The sequence below is a fragment of the Balaenoptera physalus genome (assembly GCF_965194825.1).
Source record: "Balaenoptera physalus genome assembly, chromosome: 2".
Classification (NCBI taxonomy): domain Eukaryota; kingdom Metazoa; phylum Chordata; class Mammalia; order Artiodactyla; family Balaenopteridae; genus Balaenoptera; species Balaenoptera physalus.
This window is the reverse complement of record NC_138883.1, coordinates 105917120-105939375: the sequence shown is the minus strand read 5'-3', so window position 1 is coordinate 105939375 and position 22256 is coordinate 105917120. Positions and strand designations below refer to the sequence as shown.

The following is a 22256-nucleotide window of genomic DNA, read 5'->3' as shown; positions in this document are numbered from 1 at the left end:
TTCTTCACAACCTGGAAGGACAGACAGACACATGCAGTGATGGAAGCAAAGCTCTGTAACAGTCATACAGCACATTTTGAATAGTCAACAGTAGGACCAGAACTTTTCACCAAAATGTTTGGTGTGGCCCCATGAGAATGTCCAGAATCTCCATATTCCTATTGAATGGGGATCCAAGGTCAATGTATGTAATGAAATAGTTTGATTTCACTTACATTTTGGGGGCCAATATAAAATTCCTGTATTTTACTGCAAAGAAATAGCAGGACAAACACTAAAAAAACTACCCATCAATAGTCACCATCTGTTCTCAAAAGGATGGAGTTTTAACGCCAAAAAACTGGAAAGGGCATTTATCTTAGAGTAAGAAATAATTTTTTACTTTGTATTTAGCTCCATGAAAACTTATTTTCCCCAATTGGACACAGACCAATGAAAACTAAAGCACAGACCTGCCCACACTGTTTACTGGCAGGCATGAGAAGCTGCTGATATATAGCAAAGGCATGGCTGCACTTGCTTTGACCAGAAATCATTGAGTTAAACCAACTGTGGGACTGGTTTATTATCATATAGAGAGATTTACTTCTTTGCCTGTCTGTGATCAGTCACATAGACCTGAGTTTCCTTAATTTCAGGATGGATAAGAGACAGCTTTGTCCATCTGGAGGTTCTGAAACCCTGGCATTGAGAGTTTTCTCAGGTTCCTTCCAAGGGTGTTTCCAGGACTTGAATGGATGTGAGCTAATATGGCTGGTGTGAGGAGAGTGGGCCCCATTTTAGCACCTTTCAAAGTCATCTTATTTGGAATAAATGGAAGAGGTCCTCTGCAAAGGTGAGACTCCAAGGCCAAAGACCTGACTTAGACTAGAGAGTAAAGGATACAATGTGTTAAGCCTTCCCCCAGCATCCAGCCTGATGGTGGTGACCCTCTATATTTCATTATTTTCATTCAGGAGATCCTTAATAAAAGCCCCTTTGTACCAGAAAATAATTGTCCAAGGGGCCTCCTACTACATTCTCTATAATGCTCTTCTTTTTTTTTTTTTTAATTAATTAATTTATTTATTATTTTTGGCTGTGTTGGGTCTTCATTTCTGTGCGAGGGCTTTCTCTAGTTGCGGCATGCGGGGGCCACTCTTCATCGCGGTGCACGGGCCTCTCACTATCGCGGCCTCTCTTGTTGCAGAGCACAGGCTCCAGACGCGCAGGCTCAGTAGTTGTGGCTCACGGGCCCAGTTGCTCCGCGGCATGTGGGATCTTCCCAGACCAGGGCTCGAACCCGTGTCCCCTGCATTGGCAGGCAGATTCTCAACCACTGCGCCACCAGGGAAGCCCCATTTCTTTTATATATTAAAAAATGATGAAGAAAAACATTCAAGTAAATCCTATCATCCTTGTGATATTAAATCTTAAATTTTCCCCTCGTGCCTTTTGGAGTTTAATGTTGCATAATATTCCATCATCAGTATCACATAATTTGTTAAACCATCCCCGATTACCGAACATTAGGCTCCTTCTGGAATTTTGTGTGTATGTGTGTGATTAGATTTGATCATTAGAGACAGCGCTACAGTTTGTGTAGCTTTTTGCTTCTGTCAGATTATTTCTTTAGTATACATTCCCAGGAGAAGGATTACTGGGTCAGAGGAAGCATATCTTGATGATTCTTGTTATACATTGCCTTAGTTCTTTCGAGAAGAATTATGCTGATTTAACTCAGTGCCTATAGCATTTGAGTCTATCAGTTTCATTGCAGCCTGACCGGAGTTAGGGTATTATTTAATAAGACTTAAATGCTACCTTTTCAAAGTTGCTTTAATTTGCATTTTTTATTACTAGCAGGGATGAACATTTTCCCACACACTCACTTATCAAGTACCATTCATTAAAAATGTTTTAGGGCCACATGTGGGTGCAGGGGGGGTATGGGTGGGAAACTTTACTTCTCATAGCTGCAGGGCAGATGACAGCTGTGGATGAGTCTATATTAATAAAACTTGACTTGAGTTCTGTGATATGGAGTGACTGCATGTCATATGACCGCCTTTCCCATTTAAAAAAAAAAAAAAAAAAGGTGGTTTTAACTTTTGTGTAACCCAAAAATAAGTAGCCAAAATGGGACTTGTTTGTTTCTTCTGTTGTCCTTACTGAAAGGTTTCAAGGACCTTCTGGAAGGCCCTTCATCCTCCGATCTTTCCGTTGTCCACTTTAAGACTTCAGAAGCAAAAGAATGGATGTAAAACTCACAACAGGGTACGCTTCCCTTAACTGCAATTGTGCATTAATTTTCACATGTTCTTCAGCATGGGGTTCGGTCTACTGAGAACAGTTGTACAACAGGGCACGTTTTAAGGCCAAATAAACTCACTGCCTGAAAGCATCTGAGCCCTTTCACTCTGCCAGCCTCCCTACCCGCAGCTGTCCAGGCTCAAATGCGTAGGATTCAAAGATGATAGAATTAAATGGGAAACAAATTGTATGGGAAACAACGGTTCCAAACTCTCAAGTCTCGGGAAAGATTTCGAAGTCTGTTTTCTGAGCATTACGCTAACAAATGCCTTTCCTGCTCACCCGCCCAGTCTCCCCCTCCAGGGAGGCACTCAGCCCAGTGGTTATATAACTGTGACTTGACACCACGGCCAAGGTACAGGAGCCCGGGAGCTCGGCTCACTGAACCACAGCAAGGCGTGCGTTGGTCTCCCCTGCACTTGCCAGGGAGCAGTGCAGTTAGAGGATAAATAGATGACTTTGAGTTACAGATCAGCCGCACCTAACTCTGTGGCCTGGCCGGGCACTCTGAGCTGCTGAAACATGGGAAAGCAAGCCAGGCAGAGTCCTGCCCTGGGGAACTGAAATAAATGCCTCTCAGGTACCACACTGAGCCCAGCATGAGGACTCCGGGCTCGTTCTGTTTTTTCCCCACCAAGAGAGAGAGTAGCCGCAAAGGCATCGCTGACCGTAAAACTGCTGGGTTTGCTTGGATGGGCAAGTTGAAGGGGAGGGAGATTCCTTAACACCAATCTTGAAAGCTGCAGGCACCCAAGATGCTGAGTTCGCTCTGATGTGAAGCAGCACTGATGTAACAAGAGAAAAGGATGTGCTCAACTCTCCCCACCCCACCCCGACACAGCCAGCCCAGCTGAGCAGCCCACGTACCGGAGCCCCCCATACCTTCTATCTACTTCTGAAGCAGAATAAGATGGGGATATAAACTTGGCTTGCTGAGTCAGAAAGACCCAGATCTCCTCCTTACAGATTTTGTGACCTTCAAGAAGTTAGTTAAGCCCTCTAAGTCTCAGGTTCCTCATCTGTAGAATGGGTACAATAATAGAACCCACCTAATAAGGTTGTCGTGAGGATGAAATGAGATGTGGAACTTGAAAGATTACGTGACCCATGGAGGAGGCAAATAAAAATCAGCTTTTATCACAGCACTTATCTTATCCCCTCCCTTACTAGGCTGGGTGACCCTAGCATGTGGGGACTACATCTGCTTCATCCCGGTACTGCTAGGATCAGGCACATTTCCCAGCACACAGTGGACCCTCTGTAAGCTTGGTGCGTGCATGGCTGTGTGGAGGCAAGCTGTCTGAGGAAACCTGCCCCACGGATTACAGATGCAGCAGTGTGGGTTTTGTTTCATTTTGTTTTCTTAAATACTTTTTCATTTTAAGTTATTTTGGGGTCAGTAATGTAATTCCTAATTCTGCTCATCTCTAAAGCGAATTGTTTCTTTTTGAGTCCATTTAAATGAAAGTGAGAATGAAGGATTTCTTGTTTTAAAATAGTTTCTCATGTGAAACATCAAAACTTAATTACTAATTGCACAATGACGCAAGTTAGAGGCAACTACCCGAGGAGCCCCTGCCCAATTCTTTTTTGTTGTTGTTATTATCGTTGTTACTGTTATTTTTTCTTTTTTATTGAAGTATAGTTGATTTACACTATTGTGTTGGTTTCAGGTGTACATCATAGTGATTCAGTTCGCTTTTCCTGATTATATTCATTATAGGTTATTATAAGATATTGAATGTAATTCCCTGCGCTATACAGTAAATCCTTGTTATTTATCTATTTTATGTGTAGTGGTTTGTATTTGTTAATTCTAAACTCCTGCTTTGTCCCTCCCCCTCCTCTTCCCCCTTTGGCAACCATAAGTTTGTTTTGCATGTCTGTGAGTCTGTTTCTGCTTTGTATATAGATTCATTTCTATTACTTTTTAGATCCCACACAGAAGTGGCTGTCCGATTCTTTTTAAAGGAATATCCCTCTTGTGTGTTCCCTGACAGGTGATGTAACTCACATGTAGGTGTTCACTGTCTACACTGTGCTCCCTAGACCAGCCCAGTGGTTCCCGGACTTGTCCGCACAACAGAATTACAAATGCAGCTTTTAAAAAATACCTCTGGGCTTCCCTGGTGGCGCAGTGGTTGAGAATCTGCCTGCTAATGCAGGGGACACGGGTTCGAGCCCTGGTCTGGGAAGATCCCACATGCCACGGAGCAACTGGGCCCGTGAGCCACAATTACTGAGCCTGCGCACCTGGAGCCTGTGCTCCGCAACACGAGAGGCCGCGATAGTGAGAGGCCCGCGCACCGCGATGAAGAGTGGCCCCCGCTTGCCGCAACTGGAGAAAGCCCTCGCACAGAAACGAAGACCCAACACAGCCAAAAATAAATAAATAAATAAATTAAAAAATAATAATAATAAAATAAAATTTAAACAAACAAACAAACAAACAAAAAAAAAAAAAAAAAAAAAAAAAAAACTTCTAAAAAATACCTCTGTCTAGTCCTACTCCTGGAGAAGCATATTCAGTAGGACTGAAATAGACATGAGAGTTTACAAAAGTTCTCCAGATTGTTCTGATAAGCAGCCAGGGTTGAGATCCACCAGACTAAACTTTTCCACTCCCAGCATGGCAGTAAAGAAATTTCTCTCCCTCTATTTTTCCTTAAATTCCCATATTCATTATGGCTCACCTAAAGCTCTTCCTCCTACCATCTCCCCACGGAACAGACACATTTCATGTGTGTTCTGTGAAGGATGACTGTTGTTGCTTCTGAAGGTACTTTCGAGAGATGTATAAAGATTTGCTGGAAACCCCCAAGTGCTTTGGAAAATATGTATCCACATGTTTTTGATGAGGGAAAGCTGAAATCTCAGTGTCACCACCCTCTGAGAGGCAAAACTACTTGGTGCATATGAACTAGAAAGATAATTCCTCCCATGTCTCAGTTAACCATTTCACAATGAAAACAGAAAGACTATCGGTGCACGTCAGTTTAAGGCAATTCATGGGGAAAATGTAGAACCATGTCAAGGTCATCAGAAGCTCAGACATCTGGGACTGTCTTGAGAAAAACCTTGTCCAGTTTCCCACAAAGTGACCATCAGCTTGGTCTTTGTAAAAGATGTGTGGATTACCAAGATTAGCCAAAACGTTCACAACACAAAATATGTTGGTCAATTTATCTGTATTCTTCCCATCTATCTATCTATCTATCTATCTACCTATCTATCTGCTTGTGCCAAATGGCATTCCCCTTATACAATCCAGCTACGGTCTTATATCTCCAGAGGCTGCAGGTCCAAGGTGCTGTGTGCAGGCTGGGTTGAACACGACTTGCATAGCAGAGCGAGGCTAGTAAAACTCAGGGAGTCTTACTAGAGGAAGATGTTGGACAGGCTTTGGCATTTAAATGACCCATTGGTGAGCCTTTGATCTGAGTTTCTTTGAGTTGTGTTGGAGAAAAGCAATCCCTTCTGGCCAGAAAACTGAGGGCAGAAATCGGTAGTAGTAGCCGTGCTGAGCTGAGAGATGCTGTTCTGACCAATGCAGAGAATCAGCTGAGCTAGGCTCGGATTCCTGAGCCTGGGACAGGGTTTTCATCAATTTCTGTGAATGAGAAAAGTCACGTGAGCCCTCACTACACACCGGAATCCAAGTTGCTCATCCCTTCACCGACTAAAGTCCATCTGGGCTTGGAACAAGTCATTCATCCTCTCCACCTAAATGTTCTCATCTATAAAGTGGGGCTAATTCATACCTCACACGGTATTGGCAGGGGGAGTTGATTAGTTAATGTTTACCCTCTGCTTTGAACTTGAAAAGGATTCCCTCGAAGTTGTTATTAAGCCTATACCATTTTTACTTTGAGTTCTGGGGTGTGTCTAAACGGAAACTCAAAGCAAACTGCACAGTTTGCTGCACCCCCAGGGAGAGATAGAATGTAATGAAATTAATGCAAATTCCCTGAACATTGTGTTCTTTTTAAGGCTCTAAATTAGGGATCCTGAAGCAAAAGGAAAAGAAGAGTAGCCACCTTCCATGCGAAGAAGCAGGCAGCAGTTCTTCGAACTGAGAAATTGGAAACTGGGGGGAGGATTTTATTCTTTGGTAAAGGCAGCTGGTTCTCAGAAAATTTCGTTCTTGACCCCTCTGCCATCAAGTCCCCGAGGAAGCCAGACAGAGAGTCTGCCAGGCAGAGGGTTTACATGTAAGGCATTAAAGCATACTCAGTATAATTTAATTTCTAGCTCTTCTAATTTATCTTGTTGTCACTCAGCAGCCAAACAGCGAAATATAGACGCTGGTCTACAACCCGGTAATTGGGCTGTGCTATGGGGTTAGGTTTGACGCCAAAGTAATGCGTGACAGAGAGCACATTCATGGGCAGTGGCTGTTCGGAGCTGGGCGTGTTTAACCCTTCTGATGGAACAGGGGGAGAAAGACGGATCCTTGTGCGTGGGAAAAAAAAGCATGCTAACCGAATCCCTCTAGAGAACCTTCATAAACAGTAAAGATAACAAGAGTGTGCTCAGCTGTTCAGTAAGCAAGATCAAAAAATTATTAGCCACATCGATCTCTGAGCGCTGACCATTCCCACCAAATGCAGTTTGGGATAACTGTTTCTTACAGCTCCCTGTGATATGTATCGATACCAGGCCTGCGCAGTTGCATTATGCTTTTCTTGCCGAAGGCTATGACTTGAGTTTTAAGTCAATTGAGTCTATACAACAGAAGCTCGTATTGGCTATTGGATTAAACAGCAAGTCGATTTATTTTTCTGGGTTCAGTATTCAAGGGTGCAAGCGAGCACGGAGATCCTCCAGATGTGCTTTTGTGAGGCGGAGGTAACCCCACTCCCATTGTTGTGATGCTTTGTAAGCCATTTGAAAGAGCATCTGCACACCCCTTGCTCAGCAGTTCTGTAAGCACCTAGTCTCTCTGTATTGTACTCATTCCCTGTGCCGGTGAGATTGCTGCTGGATTCTTGGTTCTTCGAAGTGGCTATTAGAGGTGTGTGCCTAGACTCGGCTGCACCAGGGGCTCTCAGCGCCTGGCCTCTCTGAGTAAATGCCTGCCCTGCTGAGTAAGGATATCTACATGAAGGTGCAATCCACCTGGGGGCTGCAGCCCACAGCAAGGAGGGGAGGGGATAGAGCTTTAATTTCTCGCCCACGAATGATCAAATTTAGATAGTAGGCTATTATAGCATCTTAATATCGAGTGGGACTTGGTAGGGTTATGCCATCTTAGGTCTATGCCATCTTAGGGCTAGAAGTGATGCAGTGGGCACTCATTAAAAATTTGCATTGAATCAAGCTAAACTTGGATGGAGAAACTGAGGCCCAGAGAGGAAAGGTGACTTGTCTAAGGTCACACAGCTGGTCTGTGCCAAGCTGGGTCTTCAACCAGGGTCTCCCTATATCTAGGCTAGTGAATTTTCTATGATATTATGAGGCTTCTCCTGGTGAAAGAGGAGGTATTTCTGTGTTTAGCTCAGACATATGTGTTTCCTCCTGAGCTAATGTTCTGGGTTTGTGTATTTGTTTGTTTGTTTGCTGTTTCAGCTTTTCACTTATGTAATTGGAGTATACTTTTTTAGAGAGGACTAAACTGTGCCAGTGCTTATACTTTTTTTGTGTTGTTTGGTTTTGTTTTTGCTACTGCCTTAAAGGGGCTCCAGTGTTTTAGAGTGTGAGAACTGCATTTAAGAACTGACAATATTCATTCATTCATTTACATAGTAAATATTTACTCACCACATACTCTGAGCCAGGCACAATTCTAGGTACTAGGAATATATCAACAAACATAAATAAATATCCATGCCTTTGAGTTGCTTCTATTCCTGCAGGAAGAAGACAATTAGCAATAAATATCAGAAATAAGTAAATCATATAGTGTGTTAGAAAGTGTTAAGAGCTAAGGGAAGGAGGAAAGGGTAGAACAGGTACGGGGGAGACAAGTTGCCGGTTTAAGTAGGGTGGTCAGAATAGGATGGCATCAATCCAGAGACGGTGATTGCACTGCTCTTGATACAGTCTCTGGATAGTGGTTGGTGCAGATGATGATTCAGAGGCTTTTTACAATACCTCTACTTCCCCCAACCAGATCCAGACCCCAAGCTTTGAGAACCCCAGACCTTGTCTCTGCCTTTTGCATCCATGGCTTGATTGCAGACCTTTAGGCTGGGGATCTAGGCTCTGCTCTCTCAGTTTGGTTTGCTTAATTTAAAAAGGAGCAGAGAAAGCACATGTATTTCAAGAAAGCAGGGTTGGGAAGTGTTTGATGCTCCCTCTTTTCTTTCTTCCCTGCACTCATCTCTTGTCTGGTGCTCCTAGCTTCTCAGCCCGTCACTCTCCACCTGGCAATCTTTGGCATCTACGAAGGCCAGGACAGAGTTGCCCTGCTCTCTTTTCCTCCTTCAGAAGACCTTATTAGGACATTACCTAGCCATCAGACAGACTCATCTGAGATGAAGGGGATGTGGGTAATCCACTGTAACACATCCTTCCTGAGTTATATTTGCATTTGAACAATAATAACAATAGCAGACACATACATCCCTTTTGATGTAGGCCAGGTAGTGTGCTCAGCATTTTAGAATACTAAATCGTTTAATACTCAAACCATATAAGAAAGAGACTCTAATTATCCTCATTTTACACTGAATGAAACTGAGGCACAGAATAACTTGCCCAAAGTCACACTGCCTTTATGTGGTGGAGCTGAGATTTAAACCCCTGAGGTTTAGGCTTATTCATTGCCTTAACCTAGGAAGGTAAATGTCAATAGAATTCAGCTCCCATGTCAACTCTAGTGGATTCGTGGTGACTGCTTGAAGTATGGGAAATGGGAAAGTTCTGTGATTGATTAGCAGTGTCTGGCATGGGTTCAGGATGGGGGAATTCATGGTGTCAATGGTGACGATTCCTTAACTCAGAGGAGTACTGGAGAGTCAGGCCTAGGGCATGGCCAATGAGGGAGGTGCTTAGGGGCCGGTCCCTAGTAAATCATATTGCAACGTCAATTGTCTAATTTACCAGCTGAATTTGATTCTCTTCTCTTATTGTGGACTTTTTTTTTTTTTCCCATGAGAGTGGGAAGTGTGAGGTTGGAAATGCAGAGGACACAGTCTGAAGCGCATCCAAGGAAAGTGTCAGGGGATGGAGAGGAGGGCAGGGGTATGGGGGTGGTGGAGAGGCTTGCTCCTGAAAGCTGGCTATGAGTCCCTTCACCTCAAGCCAGTGGATGATCACAATATCCTGGGCGCTGTCTGAACTCACGTCTCCCAGAGACGGCAAAATACCTTCCCCTTCAACAAAGTTTCAGGTTCCCATCGAATTACCGATAAGGGCTAAGCCACAGAATTTGAGGTTGAACTAGTTCACGCACAGGCACTGCTGACATCTACAGATCTGACGCCTCCCCCGGCACTTAGGGATGGAAGACATGGAGTCAAAGGGTCGAAGGAGTAGAAGCCCAAAGCAGGGGACATTTTCCCTGCCACGTTGTACTCCGTAATGCCCCAGCCGGGAAAGGACACGGGTGCTGCGCGAGATCATTCTTCTATGTCAGTAATTTTAAACCTAAAGAGGTTTGATGTCCCATAAGCATATTCATCTTTCCATGTTTATTCAATTAAGCCCTCGATGAATCTGCAACAACATACTGTTCATTAATAGGAAAAGAGACCATTGTTTCCCCCCAGGGAATATGTTGGCTCAGATCTGTTCCAACGTAGGCACAAATGAAATGTGTGTGTATCTGTGTGTGTTTGTGTACACGCGTGCCTTGAATAGGGGCAATAAGGGAGGGATGAAGAACAGAGAAGGAAAGTAGGAAAAGAGGTCTTCGAGCTTAGAACAGAAATATCCAAGAGGAGTTTTTAATCAGAACTAAATCTAAGTACTCCTGGTGGAGTGCCTCGCAAGGTATTAGTTTTTATAGGGAGAAAAGAAAACATGTAATTGTAGTGTCTCCACAGGAAGAAAACTGCAGATCTGTTCAGGAGAACCCCCCCATGCAAATTTGAAAACAGCTTACGTATAGGAAAATCAGTTTTTTCCTTCTAGCAACATTAACATAGTCAAACAACTGAAGAGAGAATTCTGTTAACGAAGTCAGTCCCATCAAGTTAAAGCCTAGTAATACTGCCATCGGGGCTCAGTAGGGAATCTAATCATTTGCAGCCTGGACCAGAATAACGTGGAAATCCCATTCGTTTAGAGTCATGTTACTACAGATGCCGAAGGCAGATCCAGTGAGGACAACTGAAGGGAACTTAAGAGAGAAGGATTGAAAGAAGAAAGAAGAGGGTTAAGATATTTTGGCAGCCATGTGATTCATAGGTGAGAAATCTTAGAGGTGTGGGGTGTCTCAGACCCCCCTGTTTCAGGACAACACACTTTACTCAGAGAATGTTACAGTAATAGACTCTCAAAATATCAGTCACAAAGGAAGTTGAGGAAATGTGTTGAGTAATCATGAATTGATACTACAATTACCCTAAATTTTCCAGTTGCCAGTTAAAGCCAATGGTTGTTTTGTAATAAAATCTAAGGAACGTGGTTATCATGTGGGTTTAACAAAGAGAGCGCTTTTGTCCTCAATTCGTATGCTGTGCTTCAGGATGAACATAAGATTACCATGAGAGGGGGCAGACTAGAACACTTAGAGACTGTAAGTGACTTCTGTCCACTCAGAAATACTAGTGACAGTTGTGGTGTGTCTCAGGACTTCAGCGTAAAGAAAGACGAAGGCCGTGAGATATTTGAGTGACCTAGATATGGGTATATCCATTGGAATTCTCAAGTGCAGCTAAGACTGGTAATTACTCGGAGCAGCGAGGTAGGGAAACCAGAGAGGGGCTTTCTCTTTTCTAGGAGTAAACTCTACTAGTAGAAGCAGGAATACCAACCACCATGTGACATGTGAGCAGGAGTCTTTAGAAAGGCGTGTCTGGGGATTTCCCTAGCCTTCTAGTGGTCAAAACTCCACACTTCCAATGCAGGGGACACGGGTTCAATCCCTGCTCAGGGAACTAAGATCCCACGCGCTGTGCAGCATGGCCAAAAAATAAAACAAAATGATCCATTCTTTAAAAAAAAAAAAAAAAAAAGGCGTGTCTGGTATCTTGGTGGAGGATCCAAGGAGATTGGCCTCCTGTGATCCTTATGAGATCTTTGATGATGGCCTTTCAGAATTAAGCGGTTTCCAGTAATGGCTCCTAGATGAAGACATGCTCAGATGAAGACATCATGAAATGGGACAGCACATCTGAGGATGAATGTTAAGGCTGACCTTGACATTGATAAGCACTCTACAGACTCACCTGACCCGTGTACTCTGATAAAAACTAATTCATCCAGAGCAGTAACAGGATTAAGTTCACTGGGGTAGAAAGCAGGGAACTGCCCTATTAGGAATCTCCAGAAACCATGGCTATGGGTAGGAGCCAGCCCCTCAGTCTGAGTCAGGCCAGAGGTACACACCATCATGAAAGGGCCTTTCAGCTGTGTGGTCTTCCCATTGCTGCTGAATGCTCCTGATTTATGCCTCCCCAGATAGCTACACAATATTTCATAAGCAATTAGTATCTTAAACTGAAGAGAAAAGATGTGAAATAGGTACAGCTATCATCAAGTCTTTATTACACACCACATAAATGCCTGAGCACACCCCTAAAAAAAAAAAAAAAAAAAAAGACCTCTTGGCCTCTGCACTGGGGAAGCCTCCCTATCTAGACAGGGTGGTGTCAAGTCTGGTGAGGCAGGTGCTCTGAATGTTTGCAGTGTAGAGACTGACCTGGCCCTCCTTGAGTCTTTATGCTCTTATCAATTCAATGGCCAGAAGTTGGCCTCGTTGGCCTTTTATTTAACTACATTTGCTCCTTCATGACCAGTTTTGAAACGCTTGTTAGCACTGGCGTTTTTTCTTCAAAAGACAGAGACAATGGGTGGGAGAAAACTGCAGCCTCTGTGCCCGCCCCTGCCCTCCACCACCCACCCCTGAGGTGCGCCCGTGACCCTGGGGCCCTGCAGTACACTGTCTGAGAAGCTCTAGCAAGACAGAAAAGCTGACTGCCTGAGTTCCTGAGCTTGTCTTGACTCTGCTGCCGCTGTGAAATGAGTTCTTTCTCATTTCTCTTTCTTCAAAATAAAGAGTTCTCTTACTCTTTCCTGAAAATATTATTTCTTCCCCTCCATTTCCACCTCTATTTTGTAACCAGATCTCAATAGATACCCAGGGTATTATTTACTGAAGCAGATTTCAAAGTACATTGATAGAGTAGATAGCTAATTGTAGCCATGTAATTTTTTTTTTTTAATTTATTTTTGGCTGCATTGGGCCTTCATTGCTGCGTGCGGGCTTTCTCTAGTTACAGCGAGCGGAGGCTACTCTTTGTTGCGGTGCGCGGACTTCTCATTGCGCTGGTGCCTATTGTTGTGGAGCACGGGCTCTAGCCGCACAGGCTTCAGTAGTTGTGGCTCATGGGCTCTAGAGCGCAGGCTCAGTAGTTGTGGCGCACGGGCTTAGTTGCTCCGCGGCATGTGGGATCTTCCCGGACTAGGGCTTGAACCCGTGTCCCCTGCATTGGCAGGAGGATTCTTAACCACTGTGCCACCAGGGAAGTCCCGTAGCCATGTAATTTATGAAGTTGATGACTGTGGTTATGTCATCATATAAGAGAATATTCTTCTTCTTAGGAAACACACTGAAGTATTTAGGGCTCAAGGACCATGTTGTATATACCTTATCCTCAGACAGTTCATAGAACAAATTATGTATATCCATTTAGAAAGAGAAATAGAGGGAGAGAGAAAAAAATGTTTTAAGTAAATCACTGTGAATAATAAAGCCAAAACTCAGTGTATCAAGAATATCATTCTTCAGGTCAAAATTCACCATAGATATTTAATGCCAAGAGCCCACCTGAAAGCTCGTGGCTTTCTGTGCTGCAGCTTTCATAGACTTGTCACAATGGATCAAGGCTTCATTCCTGCTGAAACTTCAGATGCAAATGTGCTGTCAGGGAGCAATGAAGAGCCTCTTCCTCAGAGGCCGGGAGAGTCTGGATCTCCCATTTTAGTCCAGGGAAACTAAATGGCACTGGCAACCCCAAATATGTAATGATTCACCCCATGGTAATAAAGCAGCCTTGGAAAACTCCCTAGGGGGACTAATCTTAATCGGCAATTAAGATAAAGTCAGGGCACATGCTAATCCAGGGCTTAATCGAAGACATTTTAATGTGCTGCTGTGATGTGGCTTTAAGACTGGGTTTCCGCTCACTGAGCCTGGAATGTGGATGTGAGGAGGAGGGGTGCAGCAGACGGACAGCCTGCCCATCCAACAGCTTCAGGAGGTTTTGCAAGAGCACTGGACAGTCATGGCTTGGCTGCCCCGTGGATGGCTCACCCTGCTCTCACGGCTCCCAGGTAAATGAAAGCCCCGCTGTCTTTACGGCAATGCAACCAGAGCAAAAAGGGAAAGTAAGTTACTAGCAAGATGTGTGGATCACTTCTTGCCTGGCTACCCTGTTCTGACAGCCCTGGTTCTTGAGATGATCAACAGCTCCCACGAGGTGTGGAGACCTGTATGAATACAAGGAAAAGCAAAATCGAAAAATGAAAACAATGTAAAACAGTTTTCAGAGAAAGTTAAAGCCAGTGTTATTGTTCTTCCTAGAATTTCCTTTTCTGCGTATTTCTAAATCCAGATCATCATGCGATATAGTTTCTAAGTGTAAATTCCCAGGGACCATGGCATACGCCCCTAGCTTAGCCAGAGAATCTTGACACATGCTCTGCAGCTGGTTTTCTCTCCCCTTGTGTCATTTTAAGTCCCATCTTGTCAATCGTGATTTGAAGATTTGATGCTGACATTAGCCCGGAAATCCTCATGAGAAACCCAAACATCCAGTTTAAACAGTATACACTTCGGAGAAGTTTTTTCTGTGTTCTTATCCTCATCACTAAACGCACTCCAGACACCATCCTACCTATCTTTTTCCAAGATCACATGTATCCTCAGGACCCTAGGAGGGAGGTTGGGTACTAGGCTCTTCTCCCAGATAAGGCATCTGACATTGAAAGAGCTCAAGTGCCTTGTCCACAGAAGAAGGGGTTTTGCATTATTTACTCACGTGTCCAGGAGAAATGAATCTGGCCATGAAACTTTTAATCAGGTCTGTGGCTGAATGCATATGTGAAGGCTTGCCGTGTGCCCACTGGCTCACATTGTGGAGGGGGCACTGTGCCTTCCCTCCATGCAAGAAACCAAGTAAGGGAAAGTGGAAGCTGCAGGAGAGAGGGGCTCACTGACAATCAGCAGTCACCTTTGAAACCAGTAGGTATCTGGTGAGCACTGACCATGTGAAAGGCCTAGGGCTGCACCCTATGAAGCACAGAAAAAGGTTGGAAAGGTAGGGCCACTTCCACGCAGGACCTTGTGCCTTCGTGAAAAGAGTATAATATACAGGGGAGATGACTACCCACGCTCCTTGGCAGTGTGTGAGAGGTCCAGAGAGAAAGAGCTGGATGATCTAAATGGGGCAAGAGGTTACTTTTGGCTGGGTGTTCCAGGAAGGCTTCTCGGAGGAGGAGCATTTGAGTAATCCAGGGAGGGGGAAGGAAAGGAAGCTTTCCGGCACAGAAAATAACCCAAACTCAGAGGCCGGTAAATGGCGCACAGGATTGGAGGAGGGAGGAGAGGTCAGATATAGGAGGAAAGAAGGCAGAGAGAAGAGGGTCAGAGTCAGCGTATGGAGAAAGGACCCAGACGTCCTGGTTTAAGAGTTGAGGCCTGTCCTCTTAACACACTGCAGATGGGGTTGCCAGGTTTAGAAAAACACACAAAGCAAAACAGAGCATCTAGTTAGCTTTGAACTTTAGGTGAACAAAGAATAATTTTTATGTCTCAAATATTGCAGCATGGGACATACTTATAGAAAAATTATCCATTATTTGTCTAAAATTCAGATATAACTGCTATCCTGTATCTTATCGGATCACTCTGTTTTGGAATAGAAGAGCCCCATGAAGATAAACCTCTTCCAAAAATAAGGCTGAAAATCAAATATAAAGACCTGAGGTATTATGAAACCTTACTCACCGTATGTGTTCCTTTATGGGAAAGCTCAGTGGAAATCTCATGCCCCATCTAAGGGGCTCCCTGTAGGTGAAATGCATGAATTACCTGGTTATTAGACATGAGCTTAACACTTAACCATGAATTCAACAATGTCACCAGTGAAGCGTTTGTCCCTAGGAAGGCTGATTAGTGTCGAGCTGGATTGGGCTTTGAAACCATCATTTCTTAGATACCCCTGACTTCTAGGCTTTCTCCACCTGCCTGTGTGTGCTGGACAGTTAAGAAAAAAGGAGATCAGATATAATAGGCATGACATAAAAAGCATGATAGGAAAATAATATTGGACCACAACAATTTTGATTAAAATCTTTTTTCTCCAAGAACGTAAGGAATGTATTTTTGGAACGTTTGTGTAGTTTTTAGGATATTAATGGGCAGCATTCAGAAACAAAAAGCCCCTTAACGGAGGTGTAAATTGTGCCTTTTAAAATGACTTTTCTTTCCTACCCTGGTACCCACAGTAATGAACACTCCTACCCAATCAAAATATGAAAACAAAATTGGAGCTGTGTCAGCATCTTGGCTGCAAATAAAACTCAAAACAGGTTATAGCACATGCTAGGAATACAAAATAAGGTTAGAAATAATGCTTCAGCTGTGAGTTCTTCAGGCTGTGGAAATAATAGAGCATAATTTAGTAGAGGGGAACTAGGGAGTCAGCATACACAGGAAAAATGAAAGAAGCAAGAAAAATGCAGGGGGTAGGAAACAGTTGGAAGAAATTTGAAGAGGACACTGTGTGGCTTATCATTAGAGGAGAAGAAGAAGAAGAAAGGCCCAGCCTCATCAGAGAAGGCCTGGGAGGATAGAGGCCAGACTGGTTGAGTTTTATATAAACTGCTCGTAGTGAGTTTTCAAGGTGATTCTAAATGGACCTCAGACTTCAGAGTCAAACCAGTAGCGTTAGGGTTTATACCATCAGTATACGAGTCCTGACAAGACCAGAAAGAAAGAATCCACTTTTTCTGACCTGGTGACTAGAACACTCGAGAGCTATTAATTCTATTCGTCTAAGATTATCCCCTAAACCCGAACCAAATTTGTAGAGCCACTCTGTAATTATCTTGGTTTATAGATTCAGATATCAGTTCACCATGTTCAACGGAATGGATTTTTTTTCTTTTCTTTTTGCAACTTCACCAAGATATTACTGGTCCAGATTCCCCCCTCCCCCTCCCCCTCCCACCCCCGCCGAGAGTGCCTGACCCTGGTGAATAGAGAAGAAACAAAATAGTTAACAGGTTTTCTGCTTCATATTGTACTTGCAAAGAGCTTATCAAGACAGTTATCTTAAATAGCAGTTTTCACATTTACTTTCATTCTAACTCAATTAAAGAGTATTTTTCTTAACAAATATTGATCGTGGAAGTTAATTTCCCTTTGTACTTTACTTCCTGGCACTAACAGTTAAGAATCTGTTACTAAGGGAAAGTGGTGGACTTTCTTTACCCTCCCTTAACACCAGGAAAAATAATTTTTAAAAAATGTGATCTCTGCCATACACCAATCCATCATACATCCACTGACACAGAGGGTATCAGTGGCCTGGTGATGATGATGACCGTGGTTTCTCAGGCTACGTTCACTGTTCACGTTTTAGAAATAACCACACCTGCAATGCACATTCAGTGAAGCTTTGCTCAGGATGGGGAACAAAAACATGCCTATTAAAACTCCCCTCAAGGTACTACAGCCTCTCCTCCATATCCTATCTTGAAATAATCATTTTGTGAGAAGACGTTTTTCTCACCTTTAATAATTCATTGCCAGAGTCAACACTTCCGTCCTGCGTGGTCATTCCTTTCTCATTGTCTGCATGTGATGAGTTCATTAGGAAGAATAAAACTCCATTTTATCAGACCAGCCTTCCTTCTTTGTGCACCTGCTCTTAATTTTACCACTTATTTATGAGTCGAGCGTGAGATGGAGTTTAAGCTTTGGCCTCTGGTTTGGTTTATTCCACACTTATGCTACTCCATATTATTTAATGAGGCCTTTAGTGGTTAGCTGTCGAGACAATTATTTTACACGTTCAAAAATAGTATGGGAGTAGAGAATAAAATTGTGAAGGTCAGTTGAGGCCAATGATTTGGAGGGAAATCAGTGTACATCCAGAGTTTCCCATACCCCACGTGAGAAAGAGATGTTCAGCCAGCCCTCGGCTCACATCTGGGCACACCTGCCATCCTTTCACAGGTATTTTCACAGGCTCTTGGTAGCACTGGTCATTTCCTGATTGAGTTTACAGCCGTGTCATGATCCTGAAGGGCACATATGCCAGTTCCTCATTACCCGTATGGTACCCAGCAAGTTTCTAATATGTTTCCATTTTGAAGCCGCTCGATGAACTTATCTGGGTATTCAAAGCAGTGAGTGTGTTCAGCCATCTGGCACCAGGGGGGTGAGTGGCAGTCTTGTTAAGCGTTGAATATGGAAGATAAGTATGGGTGCAGTAATGGGGCAGGAGAAAACAAATGAAAACATACATGGAATGTACTGTTGACCCTTCTTAGTCAATTTCACTTCCCCAAGGAGACCTTGACAGGTGTATGTATGGTTCAGATCCTTCATTCCATAGACAACCCTGAGTTGAATACGTGCTGTTTGTCAGGCGCCTGTGCTCAGCATGTGGGATGCAGTGATGAATGAGATACGGTCCTGCCCTTAAGGACCTGACGGTCATCTGTGAGGAGACTTTGACCTTCTACCATGGGACACTTAAGTGAGAATGGGAGCTACAAGAGCTCCAAGGTCAGAATGACTGATTCAGGTGTTCATGAAAACCTTCACAAAGGAACTGACAGTTAAACTGGGTTTTGCAGGATAGGGAGGCATTTCCAGGTCCAGAAGGAAAGGTAAGGAGAGAGCATTCAAGGCAGAGGGAAAAGCCTATGCAAAGGCAAGAAGTGACAAAATGATCTAGACTATCTGGGGTACAGTGAGAAGTTCAGCATATCTGAACCAGAGCATCGCTGAGTGAGAGTGGGAGAGGAGAGGGTGGGTCCAGGAGCTCTTGGTACACCCTTCCCAGGAACTTTCTTGCATTGCTAATTGGAAAGAAGGATGCTTTAAAAAGCTAATAGCTCTAGTTGCAACACCCAACTCTTCACTCAGCAGCTGCGTGAAATACTGCCAGTTACTTAAGAGCAGAGAGCCTCAGTTTTTCCTCGTGTAAAATAATGGGTGTTAGAATCCTAGCCTTGTAGATGTGTTGGGACAGTCAAATGAGATGACATCTCTTAAGTGCCTGCTGGTGTCCCCCAAATATGCCAGTTGTCATTATCTGCCTTTGTATGTGTCCTTATCACGGGTCACAAACTCAAAAGGCCAGTGGCCCAGCAGGTAAGGTAAAGATAACAAGAGATCCACATCTAAGGTGCTTAATGTCATCTGTCGCTCACCTGAGTTGAGAGAGAACATCTGAAACAGGCCACATGCAGGGAGAAAGCCCTGTGCAATCACATCTTCCAATTTTCCAGGAGAATCTGGAAGTACAGATATCTAACTAAAATTTCCCAACTTTTCTATGTTGGCTGCTAAACCAAATTTAAAACACAGTGCAAGCAAAACAGTTCTGTGGGCCATACATGACCTGTGGGCTGCCAGTTTATGGTCTTTGATGTCTGTCTCCTCTCTCCCACCACATTACAGGCTCCTACAGGGCAAGGGCTGCGGTTGTTAATGATTTGTATCAGGGTTGGCTCATGGCGTATGCTCCGTGGTTGGAGAGCTCAGACTGGAGCCACGTACAGACATCGGCACCGGGGCGAGGAAAAGCCAGCCAACAAGTGAGGTGTTCAAAAGTGCAGAATTCAAAGGGTGACCCAGTGCCATAGCACAAGGCCAGGAATGAAAAACTTTTAAAACTCGGCCCCAGCAAGAAGCTCCTGGGAGAGGAGCCGATTCTTGGGGGGAAAAAAAAAAAATGCGCAGTCTGTGAAGGGCAAAGTTTGACCATCTATTAAACAGCAAGTTACAATAGGCAAGTGTGGAGATCACAGAAGCTGGGATTAATGTACACACATCTATACAGGGAACTTTGATGCTTTCAAATGCCTGTTCGCCATCTGAAAATCAGGCAGCAGCCATCGCCTACATATTTCACAGCAGTCTACCTGTCTAGGTGTTTGGGCTTGACAGCGGGAAGCGCTTTGAAATGAGGCTGAGGCATTTCAAACACTTCTGCTTGAATATCCAGTTTGTATATTCTGCTGATGGCTTTTTAAATGTTTTTATTTCATTTTATTTTATTTTATTTTTTTACTAATTTTGGACTTGCTTATGAAGTCAGAGGTCTGCAAAAGAACAAATTACAAAGCTAAGATGCCTTTGACGATCTCACATCAGTAATCAGATACAGACTCCCATGCTCACACACCATCCCGGGTAACGAGGAAGGAAAGAAGTTTTATTCACAGATCAGAACTATTTTCAACAACAGCCCAGTAAAAAGTGCCAAATGTTTGAACCACTTGACTCCTGCCCAGATAATTTCATAATGGTTTAGGCAGGGATGTTTATGACTTTCCATGAGTAATAAATAATTTAGAAGCCATTCATTAAAACCTTCTAAATTACAGACACTGCAGGCAAATCCCTTCTTTTAAGAAGGAAAGGATGACCTGAAAATTGGTCCCCTGTCTCTTGTTTTCTTGCCTTTGATTGTTTTTTTTTCCCTTATTTTCTTACTAGTGAAGAAAAACACCAGCATTAGAAGGTTTACAATCCCATGGTATAGGTGAAAGTGAAGCTGGGACACACTGGCCTGGTGAGATTCTGGGGGGAAATCTGAAGATTTTAATTTTTATTCTCAGGTGCACACATTTCTTGTTCATCCTTCTCTTCTCCTGTTTAAAAGGAGGGGCTGACGTCCTGAGTGAGATGGAGAATGTGAAGATTTGCATTAGGGAGGTTTTGTGACTCGGGTATTCAAAGCTGCCACACAGGAGACAAAAAATAGGATCCTTGTCTGCATCATGATGGAGGTGTGGTGGCTTGCCTCTCTCTTCTGCCACATTGCAAGGCCTTGATTGTGGGGTGTGGGAATCTTACACAAGACCTAACCAAGCCAGAGAGGATTAGTTTTAATTTCATTCAGAAACTGTAAGTAGGAGAAAAGGTTGTCAGTACCCTAGGGCAATACTTAGGAACCAGTAGAAGTAGGTATGAGAGTTTGGAGAATGACAGGAAGACCGTGATTCTAAGTGGATCTCAAGCGCTCCCAGGCCAAACTCGGTAGGTACACATGAAATTAATTTTCACTGGGTTCGGTGGGGCATCTCAGGAGCAGGGAGTACTAGTTCAGCCCATAGATACTAAAGGTAAGAGACCAAACTGTTAACTTGGTTCTCCCATTTCACAAATAGCCAGTATCAGCAAGAGAGAGAGGAATTACAAATGTGCTGTAGATTCTAGGGTCTTCCCATCTCTGTCCCTAATGTAAGCATTTCTGATTTCCACTGTTTTGTCACCCATATTGAAATATAACACCAACATTCCCATTCAGATGGAATCAAGGCAACACGGGAGATGCTGTCTTTTGCGGTAACAATCTCTGGGCTGCCCTCCTTTCACTGAGGCAAGCCACCGAGAGGGCACGCTTCTGGTTCCAGGCACAGAAGCCATCTCAGCTACATGATGAACACATTTTTTGAGATGTCCTTTTTATGGTTTCTTAAATGACAAGGGATTTTAAGCACAACATGATCAAGGGGCACAATCATAAAGTAACGTGCTTGGGAAGGAAGGTATTTTATGTGAGCAGGAGTGTCAAAGCGGAGCTTTATCAATGAGTGGAATTTCCTGTATGTTAAAAGATAAATGAATTAGTAACTCAGAGTAATTTTTAAAAATACATATCCAGATGAAAGCTTGGATAAGTTTGATCCCTTTTAGCCAATGAAGTATGATCTCTAATTAGGTTTCCATGCAGACGGTGCAGGCTTGGAGGACATTTCTGAATCTACTTGACCTTTTCAGCTGGAGAAGCCAAATGATTTCCATTCCATGCTCTTTAATTCTGGAGGAATTTCTAATTTGTTGCCAGAGATAAAAAACTGACTCCAAACAGGAAAATGTTTTAAATAATCCAGAGTCCCATTTATTGAATATTAAAATCTGAGAGCTGGGAGAACCCTAAGAGATGGCTTTATTCACTCCCCTTATTTTACTGGTAATAAAACTGAGGACCAGAGAAAATCAAAGACTGGGCCAAGGTCACTCAGGGACGTAGGACCCAGGGCTAGAACCCAGCTCTCCTGCTTGTCACCCCAGACTCCCTGAGCAGCTGCTTTCTCATCTGCCTGCCGGCCTTTCTGGAGTGATCTATATCGCTGCTGAATCAAAGGTCCCTCCCTGAACTCCAGCATCAGGCCTGTTTTGGGAAACTTCCATGGGCCAGCACCTACCCTCTTGCCTTTCTTAATTTCTTTTGGAAATTCTCTATTCTCTCACCTTATTAATGTTAAAACAAAACGGGTTCTTTTATTGCCACAGGCGGCAGGAAAGTGAACTTCTTGATGGAGGGAAGTGTCTTCCCTAGTGAGAGCAAGTAAATTAGTTCTGAGGTCCTCTCACTCACTGTAACTGTAATGAGAGAGACACCAGCCCTTCTTCATTAATGAGATGCCAATCACAAAGGGAGCAGCCTCGGAAAGCCTTTGGGGAGGGGGGCGGCTGCGGGGGAGAGTGGTGATTGGCACTGGAGCGAGAAGGTAGGGAGCAGAAAAGAAAAGCCTTCCGAGGTGGGAAACACACGTGGATGATCTAGAATTGGAGGGGCAGGTCCAGTGGGAGCTGGTGGTGTTCC

The 22256-nt window shown here is 43.7% G+C and overlaps 1 protein-coding gene and 1 long non-coding RNA gene across 2 annotated transcripts in view; one reads left to right on the top strand and one right to left on the bottom strand.

Moving 5' to 3' along the window:
- The window catches only part of RORA (RAR related orphan receptor A), a 725308-nt gene that overhangs the window by 432981 nt on the left and 270071 nt on the right, over positions 1 to 22256 (top strand). The window lies entirely within an intron of this gene.
- LOC309654365 lies at positions 1037 to 16597 on the bottom strand. Its single transcript, XR_014260190.1, has 2 exons — positions 4786 to 16597; positions 1037 to 4406 (listed from the first exon to the last, which is right to left on the bottom strand). It is a non-coding gene; the product is annotated as an uncharacterized lncRNA (long non-coding RNA).